Source organism: Meleagris gallopavo, chromosome 1, assembly GCF_905368555.1.
Source record: "Meleagris gallopavo chromosome 1, MGAL_WU_HG_1.1, whole genome shotgun sequence".
Classification (NCBI taxonomy): Eukaryota; Metazoa; Chordata; class Aves; order Galliformes; family Phasianidae; genus Meleagris; species Meleagris gallopavo.
The window spans coordinates 32,892,947-32,906,141 of NC_139404.1; positions in this window are offsets into that span (position 1 = coordinate 32,892,947).

Genomic DNA, 13,195 nt, shown 5'->3' on the forward strand with positions numbered 1-13,195 from the left:
AGAAGTTTGAATCTGAAGTGTATTGTGATTGCTTTGCATGAAGATGAAAATTCTCTCAGTTATCTGTTGTGAGGTTTGTTTAGTAACAAAAGCATTTTTCTGAAAGGATTTTGTTTATCTGCAGAATGGGGTAAGAATAGTAAGAATAAAATATAGTAAGAGTAAAAATACATAAGAATATGCTGGAAGATAAAGATATCTCTAAACTTTCTGGAACCAAATGATAAAACAATCCCCAAAGAACTGTCATTCAGCTTGCATACTGCAGTGAATCAAGCTGATACACAAGGCCAGAAAGAAACAGAATGCTTTTTAATATGAGTTAAAGACTTGGTTTTGTTCCACTTTCTGGAAAGGCAATTTTGGGGAGATCTTTGGATGATAAAAGATACAGTGCTAAGCAGACTGAGCCATCCTATGTATGTGTCATCCATATTTTCTAAGGAATGTTGCAGATTTTCTTGTGATACACTGACAACATCCGATAATTTGCATAGAAGCTCTTGAGGATATTTACTTCCTCAAGCAAAACTCATAAATGCATCCAATCTTCCCACAGTACGTTAGGCAGTGTGTTCCCTTTTCTTCTCCATCAATTTCCTACCTTTCTAGTTTTGTCAAATGACACGTGAAGACTTGGAGCAATTGCTGCCACAGGAGCAGCCTCCTTGTGTGCTGCAATTTGCAGAATCAACCAAAATTTGGAATTGTTTTCTCTTATTTATCATTTGTCCCTTGAGAAGGCAATGGGACAGATACCTACATACTCCCGTGCAACAGAGTTGCTTTCCCAAGTTAGGGACAATGACAGCAAACTCTTACATGTAAGTTGTTAATTTCTAAACCAACACAATCCAGCAAATAAGAAGCATTGCAGAGATAAGAGAAATCACTTACAGAGATGTGAACAGAAGTTTGCCAGAATGACACATGTCTAGCATGTTGGGGACTGAACCAAATTTAGAAATACAATGTCCTAATTCCTTTCTTCTGCGTAATACATTAGTTCAAATGTGAATTATATAAGCAAATGAAATCTGACCCATTTGTAAAATACAGCCTGCAGAGTTCAAGTTTGATTTGCAAACAAAGATTTCATAGATGATGTAGGATGGAGAATGTATTCTATTGGGGTATGGAAGCTACCTAATAAAATGAGTCTGGAGACAATATGTGGCACTGGATTTGAAACAAAAGAGTCTCTACTTAAAGACTCCAAATCTAAAGCCTATTTATGACAATAAGAGACAACATGCAAGTATTTCACTGTTGATCATTTTAATAAGGAATAACAAGCTGCTTTTGATGAAGCCCAATTTAGGAAGGGAATGAAGAGCACTGCAGCGAAGGAAATGCAGGAATGATAGGAGAGGAGACAAGAAGTAGGCAAGAGGGAGGCAAAGAGAAGAGAATAGGGAAAACGATGGAAGATCAAACACCAGCAGAGCATATTACCCATAATGATGAGATAGTTGTGCTTCTGTAGCTATAATGATCAGAGGATACAAAAGAGGCAAGATCTGTAGATGATATCATTACTAAAGATTTATATCAGTTGCTTTAATGAAATGTATTACTTTTATCTACAGACATGGCTGGCTTCTAACAGCCATCAGAGGTAGCTGAAAGTTCTCTGTAAGAAAGTTTGGCTGGTTTGGGATTTTGTCTGTTTTGTGTGTATGTGTGTGTGTGTATTTTCTTTTTTCTTTTTTCTTTTCTTTTTTTCTGTTATTGAAAGTGTACTCAGGAAATATTTGTTTCCTTTCCCCCTCCCTCCCCCCAGGGTTTTTTTGCAAATATGTAAACCTAGACCCCTTAGATTTTACATTTGTTCTGTGAAATGCAGTGAATTAATATTCTATTTGGCTGAGTAATATCTTCAGTTTCCCATTGAATGTCATCGAAGTTGGTAAAATTTATTAAGCAAAAAGTTGAGAAAATCAGCAGCTAACTGCATTGAATCAAGGGAGATAATTTTCTGCTCAAAAGCCTTCCCTGGCTCACACTACTTCCTCCTTCTCTTACTGCCTAATTGCTGCAATAATCTGTGACTATTTCCTACCACTACACCTGAAGACAAAGAGAATGGCACAGACCAAGGGGAACTGCTTTAAACAGATCCTTATAGCCCAGAGACTGGGATCTCACTCTCGGGCTACACTGCAGCTTTACAGCTTCTTTTAGAAACTATATTGGATGAAGCGGCAGTTGCTGGAGAGTATCTCAAACAGCATCCAGATGCCATTAATATGCTGCCCCAAGTCCATCTGAGGAACAAACATGGATGGGTGCATGCATCTACCAAAGAAAGCTGATCCCATTGGGAACCTCTGCTTTGCTCAGGGTTACTCCAAAGGCAGGAGGTTTCTTAACACCTCTTCTCCAGTCATAGCTGTGAATCTTCTAAGCCTTACATGCATTCTAATAGCATCCAGGGTCAGTTTTATCTAGCTTCGTCCTGGATGAAGACGTAGCTCCTGTGAATGATGTGGTAGGCTCAGGAGCCAGGGAAGACAAGGCTCAGAAATGGGCTTTCCTGAACCACTGTATTTCACTGAGATGTTTTGCCCCCTCAAGTACTGTTGCAAACTTTTGCCTTGGGATATTAAAATCAAATAAATGTTCTGCATGGTACCAAGTATGCCTCCACTCTCCCTTGATACCTCCTCTCAAGAGCTCTCTGAAGAAGAGACTTTGCGTGAAAAGCCAGAGCCACTCTCGATGGTATCCTGGTGCCAGGCGGCAGAAGGCAAGAAGATGACAGACCCTCACCTGGTGCTTGGAGCTCAGCCTCTATCCTTCTTCCAAGCAGAGTTCATTGAACTGTGCCTGAGGCACATGGCAGCTCTACAGCAGGACGGGGAGTACAGCTGAGAAGGAGAAGGTGGGTAGGTCCTTCTTAGGGAGCTCTTTGGATGTGCAGTTCAGAGAGGAATCGTGAGCAGTGCAGGAACTGAGCAAATAATGATTGGGAAGGGATTGCTCAAAGAAATTTAAAGCAGAGAGTTTAGTGGGCAACTAGACACCATGTCTGACAGCAAGAAGCCATCTGTCAGTGTGCATTACAGTAAGGTGTTGAGAGGTTGAGGGGGTTGGCAATGGCAGCACGCATCAGGGATATGGACCAATATGGGCAGCTGTTAAGATAAGGCCTAAGGGACATTGTGGCTTGCTGTTGCAGTGTCCACTATGACTATGACAGCCACAGATGGTTTCATGTATTTCTCAGTGGTGTCTGTTGCTGAGACAAGGGAAGAAAACAAGGCCGAAGTAGGCACACTAGTCCTGAAAGCATTAGTAATACTTCTACTGAGAGGTTCACAGGTTGTACTGTCACTAGAGGCAACCTGGCTGTCTCCTAGCATCTGAGTCCAGCTGCCCAAATCTCCATTCCACTGAGACCACTGGATACAGGGTCCAATTTCAATGTGCACATGGCTTAGGCTCAGAATTTTATAGGAATTTTCCTGAGTTGCTTATAAGTAGCTTAGATGCAGCCACCTTCATTTGGGAGCAGCAACTTTTATTATATGGACACAGGCCGAGCTGCGTCTCTTGGCCATATGGTCAGAAGTCATTGTCAGCTCCCTCTGGTTACTGGTATGGTTATGAGCATTGTGCCCTTGCAGTGAAAGAATCACTCTTCACTCCACTACCTGGATGATTTTGGCTTTCTTTGGCAGATCCCTACATTGCTCTAGCTCTCCGTACATAGGACTCCAAGCTCATTTCTATCATCTCCCATGAAAAAATTGTTGTTTCGAACTTCTCATCACCTTTGGTCCTTCTTCAGAAGTTGTAAGGAGTTAAATATATTTCAGCTTTTTCAGTGTCTGCAGACTCTGTTCCATATCCCATTTGTGTCAGCGTAGAGCTTGGAGAGAAAGTGACAGCAATGTATCTACAAACAGCGTTAAACTATTATAGCAGCAGTCATACCAGAAAGTACTGCCTTATACCAGGTCACCTTTTAGATCCTAGAAAAAGGAGGGAAAAACAGGGAGAGAAAAGGAGATACTTTGTGACCAGCATGTGAGGGTTAGATGTACAAGCACTCAGTGTGTGCCCACATACTTTCTTTCAAGTTCTTGTATCTTCTGCTTGACACATTGATAATGGAAATGTGCGTAGGGCTCAGCTCACTGAGAGTGACTCTGCCAGATCAGAGGGAAAATACTTACACCAAGAACATTTCATCTCCTTTCTTTGCTGTTCAAGTAGAATTATGATTGCTTCTCAACTAGCATTAAAATAAGCTGAAATACTTCAAGTTTGTGCTATTTAAATTAAATTTAATGTTATCCTCTTGCACTGTGGAATAAAATAAGTATTTGTCAGTGCTCTAGATAGAGAAGAGCTAGGATTAAATATGCCCTTTGGGTGTATAAACTCCTTTCCATATCAATAAACACAGCAAATTCAATAACTGTAATGTACCAAATTCTTACACTGATTCCCTCTCTTGTAGTCATTTTCAACAGATTCACTGGTCCCAAATGTCTTGTTATGAAGATTGATAACTGGCAGAGAAATGTGAGGCAGATCCATCCATTACCCAACTAACTTGGCAGACAAGAACTAAGTAATATTTAATTCTCTTATCAGTATTCCACATCATCTTCATGTTCTGCATGAGCATCTCCAGTCCAAGTGAGACGCACCTGCAGTTTCTGGAATAATAACACTTACATGTAAGACTTGAAAGATTTGAAGTGAAATTTCATTTTAATAATATCAGAAACCTCCTGGTTTGCAACAGAAAGGCAGATTATTTCACATGTAAAAGCTCTTTTCTTCCACTAAATTAGTAGTCTTCCCTGAATGTCCTAAAACTGGCATAACCTTCAAAAATTTTTTTGCTATTAAGATGTATTGAAAAAATGAAGACCCCCCTCCTTGTATTTCCATGGCCTATAGCTCCTATATTCTCCTCTTCTACCAATCCGTCTGTCAGATGAGAATCATTTTTCTGAACCATTTGCTGAGATCTTTGAAACAAATGATAAACAGAAACTTAAATCCAACACTCGTGCTTTTGGAAATAGCGTTCATTTACCTGGATAGATTGGATCGATAGGCCAAGCAAAACTGCATGAGTTCCAATAGGGCCAAGTGTCAGGTCCTACATTTTTGTCACAACAACCTCAGGCAGCACTACAGGCTTGGGGAGGAGTGACTGGAAAGATGCCTGATGGAAAGGGACCTTGGTGTACTGATGGACAGTCAGCTGAATATGAGCCAGCAGTGTGCCCAGGTGGCCAAGAAGGCCAGTGGCATCCTGGCTTGTATCAGAAATGGTGAGCAGGACTAGGAAAGTCATCCTGCCCCTGTACTTGGCATTGGTAAGACTTCAGTTTGAGTACTGTGTTAAGTTTTGGGCACATCAGTACAGAAAGGACATTGAGATGCTGGAGCAGGTCCAAAGAAGGACAACAAGGCTTGTGAAGGGCTTGGAGGATATGCCCTATGAAGAGAGACTTAAGGAACTAGAGCTGTTCAGTCTGGGGAAAAGAAGGCTGAGGGGAGATATTGCTCTCTTCCAATATCTGAAAGGTGCTTACAGCAAGAGCGGGATTGGGTCTCTTCTCACTGGTGACAGGTGACAGGACGAGGGAAATGGCCTCAAGTTGTGTCAAGGTAAGTTTAGGTTGGATATCAGGAAAAACATCTTTACAGAAAGGGCGGTTAAGCACTGGAGTAGGCTCCCCGGGGAGGTGGTTGAGTCACCATCCCTGATGTTTTAAAAACCATCTTGATGTGGTGCTCAGGGACATGATTTAGCAGAGGGTTGTTAGAGTTAGGGTAGTATGGTTAGGTCATGGTTGGACTCGATGATCTTTAGGGTCTTTTCTAACCTGAGATATTCTATGATTCTATTATTCATAAGAGCTGGCTCTCATACTGGTCCCAAAGAAAAAGAAAAGCTCAAGCTGTGCCTAGCACCATTACCAGAAGATATCCGCATGTGTCAAAGGTTAAGCATAAAATATAGTTAAATCACAGAGCCCAGAGAATCTACTGGAGGCAGAAAAAATCTGGACTCCCATATACTTGGAGATTTTTGCACAGTGCACTTCAGATGGCCCAAATCTCAGGAGCCCCCAAAGGCTCTGTGCTGTACTATGGGGGGGACAGTCAAGAGAGGCTCTTCTCCAGACAATGTGCGGCATCAGAAGATCTGTTGAATAAACTGCTCATGGGGTGCAAGGACAACAAAGAAGGATAAAAGGAGCATAAATCCACATGTTCTTTCAAATGCTCTTAACTTCCTTCTTGTCCAGCTGGGGCCTGTACATAATGACCCTCCTTGATGACATCTGGGGCTATGCCAAGGGTCTGGCAAATGTGTTCCCTGTTTGTGATCAAGGATGTTATGGGAGAGGTCTTTTCAGCTGATTTGGGGGGACTTACTTTCTTTGGTGAAATTGATGCTTCGGAAGCAGATTTATCATCTTCTTCTCCAGAACCAGCTTTGTCCAATGGGTCTGTGTTCTGCCCTTGCAGTGAAGTTTCTCTATGTGATCAGAGACAACAGATGTAAGTTGGCCAGTTTAAAAGAAGGTCTAGAAATGCTAAACCATTCCCCTCCTTACCACTTTTCCTTCATCCAGGATTTTATTAATATACTCAGTTCACATCTTGTTCAGCATCGTTGCCTGTCAGACCTGAAGGTACTTTTTATATACCCAGATATCAAAAGGAAAAGTAGAAAACCGAGCACTTGTAATACAGTGCTGCCTCTCTCTATTTTCAGTTTCCTTTCACTTTTGTGGGAAAACTGATTTTTTTTGTACCCTTTCCAATTGATGACACTACAAATAGTCAAAGGTCTCTCAAACTCTTCAATAAACTTGTACAGTTATTTCAAAACCTGAAGTAAATGATAATTAATTTTCATATTTGCATCAGAGCATTTGAGAACAAGGTCCTTGCAGCTTCTGAGAAATGAATGGGACATCAACTCCAATTTGATTACATGTGATATTCAAACTGAAGGGGAATACATATTCTCAACACTTTTTCTGCAGATGATACTACACTTCTGGCACAAAGGAAAATTTTTGTGTCTAAGGTAAAAATATAGCAGAATGCTCTAAGTTTTGCCAGTACAGAACAACTCAAGAGAAAAGCACATTGTTATTCCCAGACTGAGAGTGTTTTCATGGGAGTTCAAGAAGGTGACTTAGAAGATAAGACCTCGTCACAGGAAGAAACAATTATGTCTCACTTCTGTGTGAGTTTACTGCTTGAATTTGACCTGACATTTCAGAGGAATTAATCTACCAATACACCTCTGTATACTGAACTGGCAGTGGCAGAAGCAAAATCAGCACACTACAACTGAATTTCTGAGGCTGCGTTTCAGAGTGGTTTAAAATGCCTTTCACAAGGAAGCACTTTTATATCAGTGTGAATGTTCACAGCAAACCATAAACAGCAGCAGGTTTCTACCCTTAGGGCAAAATGAGAATACTTTGCCATGAAATGATGTAATGTGAGCCTAAGCAAGAGATTAAACCATTATGCCAAGTAGTACTGCCTTGACTGTGCTGTGGGTGCAGTTATCACTTTTGTCATCAGTGCAAGGAATCTAAGACAGTAGAGTATATCATTAGTCATTTCTGCTATAGTCATCACTTCTCTGTGTATTAGTTTCAGCAGCGAAGGAAACCAAAAGCAAATATGAATTCATAAAATGAAAACATTCTGAGAGAAAGAAAATTAACAGTTTGCTAATGTTCATGAGAATCTTGGGAGGTCCCTCTTGACTGGGAACTAGCCATTACATCCATTTACAAAAAGGGCATGAGAGAAGACCCAAGAAGCTACAAGAAGAACTATATGTCTAACTTCGGTATCTAGAAAAGTTATGAAGAAGATTATCCTGTGCTTCTTGAAAGTCAGTTAAAGAACAAAGCTACTATCAAGCATAGTCAACATGGGCTCATCAAGGGAAAGGCCTGTCTTAGTAATTTTATTTCCTTTTCTGATAAGGTTATCTACTGGGGGATGAAGGGACGGCAGTGGAGATAACCTTTCTGGATTTCAAGGCCTTTGATAATGTCCTTCATGGTGTGCTTCTGGACAAACTGCCAAATGTAAGATGAACAGGTTCACACAATCCTTGTTGATGAAGAGGCTCAACAATACAACTCAGAGGGTAAATGAGTACATCTGGCTGGTGGATGACCTCAGTTCTAGGACTGCTTCTGTTTAACAGTGATTTGGATGAAGGAATGGGATGCATCTTGGCAAGTTCACTGATGTCACTAAACTGGGAAGTACTGCTGATTTTCTGAAGCATCAAGTGGATCTAGATAGATCTAGATAGATCACTGTGTGATCATCAGTGACATGAAGTTCAATAAAGGAAAATGCCAGGTTCTGCACCTGGGGTAGAATAATGCCAAACACGTGTACAGGCTGGGAAATGAGTGGCTGGAGAGCAGCTCAGCTGAAGGGGACCTGGAGTTGTGGATTGACAGCAGGCTCATCATGAGCCACTAGTGTGCCTGGCAGCCAACAGGACAATGCATTTTGGAGTCCATTAAACACAGTATAGTCAGTTGGTCAAAAGAGGCAATACTTTGAATATATTTTGCACTGGTACAGCTTCATCTTGAATATTGTGTGCAGTTCTGGTCGCCATAGAAAAAAAAACAAAAACAAAGTGTGATAAAGTCCCTGAAAGCATCCAGAGCAAGTAAGAGGGCTAGAAGGCATGCCCTTGAGGAGTGGTGGAGGACTTTTGGGTTGCTCAGTCTAGAGAAGAGGAGGTCAAGAGGTGACTTCACTACCCTCTGCGTCTCCTGAAGAGGGGATGCAGAGGAAGGAGCCAGGCTCTGCTTCTGAGAACTGACGGCAAGACATGGAAATGACACAAGTTCAAGAGGTCAGTTTGGGCATTAGGAAAAATTTCTGTGAGGGTGGACAAACTGTGAGTATGGTCAAACTCTGGAACAGGCTTTCTAGTGAGATAGTTGATGCCCCATGTCTGTCAATATCCAAGTGGTATTTGGTTAATGTCCTCATTAATATGCTTTAACTTTTGGTTAGCCCTGAAGTGATTAGGCAGTTGGACTTGATGGTCTTTTAGGTGTCTTCCAAATGAACTGTTCTATTCCATTCTATTTTTTTTTTTCTACCTAGAATACCATGCATAAATCAATCTCCAGAAAAAAAATGAATGATATAAGGGAAATTTGGAAATAAGGTGGTAGCCTATCCATCTGGCATAAAAACTCCAAGAGCTTTTTCTCCAATCTGAATACTTCCTGAGCTGTCTACCAACAGAGTAGTTGCTCACCTACTGCTGGAAGAAGCATGCAAGAGCTAAATATAACTCAAAGTTTTCATATTCGAAACACCTGCACAACTGGTTATATATTTAAAACAAATGTTCTCCAGGAGACAGACACAAAACATACAGAGACCCATGACCAGGAGCTACTATTGAGGAGTATTCTGAACACAATAAAGTTCTATTTTTACTGTGAGTGTGGTCATACAGAGAGGTCGTGACGTCACCTTTGTTGTAGTTCAAAACCTAAACAAACACAGTCCCAAGCAACCTGCTCTAAGTGGCCTTGTTTAAGTAGGCAGGTTGGGCTAGATCATCTCAAAAGTCCCTTTCAACCTAAGTATTTCCAATTAATTTGAGTAACTGCTAACACCTGCAGTTCTTTTAGAAGACTAGTAGGCTCACAGTTCATGCCAAGTCTGTTCACAGATACCTTCTCTCCTTCAAGAAAGAGTGAAAAAAGGTATGCAGATCAATAGTAGACAAGTCCTGGGTAACACACACATTCTCTGGCATATTATGAAAATAGAACAAAATGACTTAGCCTTCTATCTTTGTCTATCTATTTATGTTATTAATTGCACATGGTTGAATAACAATTTTGCTCTGTTTCTTTTCTAATCACCTCTACAATTCAAGTGTTTTCTGACTTTTTTCTGACTGTAATGCTCGTTTTCTGGAATCATTGTAACCCCCAAGTCTTTTTCCAGTTCATGGCCCACCACAGTGTATGCAAACATATGACTATTTTTCCTGTGTGCGTCTATATTGAATTCCATCTGCCATTTTATCATTCACTCAGTCTCACAATGTTCTTCTGGAATTCCTTACACAAAGTCCATCTTACGACTTACGCTCTTTTCCCGGTTGAGTGTAAATATGTGGGACAATAAAGATATTGACAGGATTGCAATGGTAACTTCCTGTGAGATGACCACTTATTCCAACCCTTTATTTCTTATTTTTAACCAAGTACTTATCCATGTGAAAAACTCCCCTTTTATTCATCAGCAGCTTAGTTTTAAGTCCTTTTGGAAGCACAAATTTTCAGTTTCTGCCAGCCCCAGAAAGCAATGGGGTCATTCAACAGAAACAGCAAAGGATCTTTCCCCCCTGAATTTGCTTCTAGCCCAGTCAACTGTATGCTGATTGCATGTGTTCCCATGAATGTTAGTGGCTGTGAGTGCTTCCCTGTGTTGCTTTGAAATAATTTAAGACCCATAAGCATAAGCATTTAACCTGGTAACAGTGACATTTTATAATCTGTGTATGAACTTTGTGACTATCAAGGGAACAAGTATATCAACAGACAGATGTCGTTCCTGAACCGACATCTGCGTGCAGGGAACTGGAAAGAACAGAAGCATTTCTTTTAATATTCTTATACTAGCTGCATGGTCTTCTGTCCAGTAATTGTGCTATTTACAATCACAGTAATTTTATTAACGCTGATGTCATTTTTACATTCACTTTTCCGTTCACAATAGCTTTTCCTCCCAGCTCCACTCACTAGGCAAGGATGCTAGATACCAACAATGTTCAATGTAAGTTAGTGACATATTCTACCTAAAACCATTCTAGAGAGAAAGTCTTTTTTCTGTGTGTATGTGCGTGTGTGTGGTATGAAGAGAACATTTGTGATAGAAAGTAATGGAGGTGAGAGCTACAGACACACAATGCCTCCCGATGAAGTGCTTCAGTTATTTCAGTTAGTAAAAAGAAAGTTCAGAAGATCAGCCTAAAATGTGAACATGTTGGTTTAGGGCAGGAGAGAAAGCTTTCAGTGGCTTCTGATGGAAACGCAATGAATTTTAAAAGCAACAATAATACATAAATATCTCAAAATAGATTGACAGAAGCATAACACTGAAAAAAAATATATCTTTGACTAAAATCTGTCATTTGATTTTTTTTTACTCTAATGATGGCTTGGTTTGGTAAAAATCATCTCATTCATAAAATCATAGAAACATATATAGAGCCATAAAATAGCTTGGGTTGGAAGGGAGCACAAAGGTTATCTAGTTCCAACCTCTTGCTACACGCAGTGTTGCCAAACAGTCCCAAAATGTTATCATAATAAAGCATTTAAATCAAACTCCACTCCCCAAAATAAAGCATCAGGAAAAGCAGGGAATTCTATGACCTGTTATTAAACTCAATGCCTTCCTTAGCCATACTTGGAATTGTTGTCTGCCTGATGACCTTGAACAACCCGACATATTATGCCACTTTACTCTCTGCCTGTCCAGTAATTTTTTCCTTTTGCATCAGCATTTTGTCATATCAAGCATACAGCAATAGCACAAGTATTTATCTTGTTGAGATCCAGCCAAGCCATGAAGCACTGCAGAAGTCATCCAGTGCTATATATAAGTTACATCTTTCACTAGCAGGTGAGCTTTTCCTTGTCTGGAGTTTTGCTTTCAGCAGTCAGATTCACTGCAGTGACTTTGGCCCTGCTTATACATTCTGTGAAAATGCTGGCATTGAGATAAGCATTTACTTTGTCTGACCAACTGTAGGGGAACTGCTATGTAAAGGCCAGAACTGATAACTGATAGAGCACCTGGTGAAAAGGGTGGCTGGCCCGGGAAGTACCAGTGCAAATAATTCATCTGTGCTTCCCAGGTGACCAGAAGGGGTGGACCCTGAGCTCATTTAAGGACTAGTCTCTCAAGGGAGAACTTTTTCTGGATGAAGGCTGTTTTTTGAGATGGAATGTTGCATAGGAGCCCCCTTCACCAGATGGGTGAATCAGTTTTTGCTTTTATGTGACTATTGGTACTAATGATACTTTGCCTACTATTGTGAAGAGCTTATCAGAAGCAGTTTCATTGCTTCCAAGGATCAACACCAACAGAAGTAGAAGCAGATGAAGTATCTGCAGTGATACCACTACATTTCAGGTAACGCAGCACTGGCTGAATCAGAAGCTTCATCTTTACCCAGGTGGCATTTGCTTAGCTTCAGCTCCAGGCTCACACTCCAATATGTCATCAAAAAGGATCATCAAGACATGTATTAATGGCGAAAGGGAACTATTCAGGAAGGACCCTGTGAAACCTCAAAGAGGGGGGGAAACAAAAAAAGAAAGGCAGGTTCTCAAAAAATGTGCAAGTGTTTTCCTTGCTGTTTGGGAAGCGACATACACAAGGCCCTGTTCAGCCTCATCTGTCAAGGCAGAAGTGAAGATGCTTGTTAACGTGTTTCCCTCCCTGTTCTGTGGAAAGTATAATGCCAGAACAGATCAGGTTACTGTGACAAGGGCTGCCCACAGAGTTTGACTATAGAAGGGGGGTAATCCTGAAATCTGTTGGTGGGTTCATGGAGATGGTTTCCAAGGGCTGCTGCACCAGGAAGAATAGGCCTACCTGTGTGGGACAGTTGTATTGCAGAAGGGTGCTGTCAGTACAAAGTATTTTCACTTTCCTACTTTACCAGAAGCAACTAGTCTCCCTAGCAATTCAGGATGGAGTGGTTTTGGATGAACTCAGAAATAAAGAACTAGGAGGATGCCCCCATATTCTCTGCAGACGTCTGAGCTGAGGCTGTTGCAGGAACTGCTCAAAACTTGAATAGCAGCAGGAGCTGGAAAAACACTTCAGTGTTTTTTAAAATAGAGCAGAAGAGAGGTTGCTGATGTGTAAGGTTCCTTGCTAGAGCCATTTAGAGGGACTGCTGTGTTTCACTGTTTTCACAAAGTAAAAAGGGCATAATTGGATCACTCAGTTGTGTCAAGGAAATGGGTATGGGTTACAGAAAGAAAACTGATTGGTGAGTAGAAAGGTAAACCATAAAATTGTAAGCAAGGATAGGTAAGAATCTGACAAGACATATTTAAAAGCAGTATATTTCAATATTTTGTGCATCAATTGGGCTAGAAAGTCACAA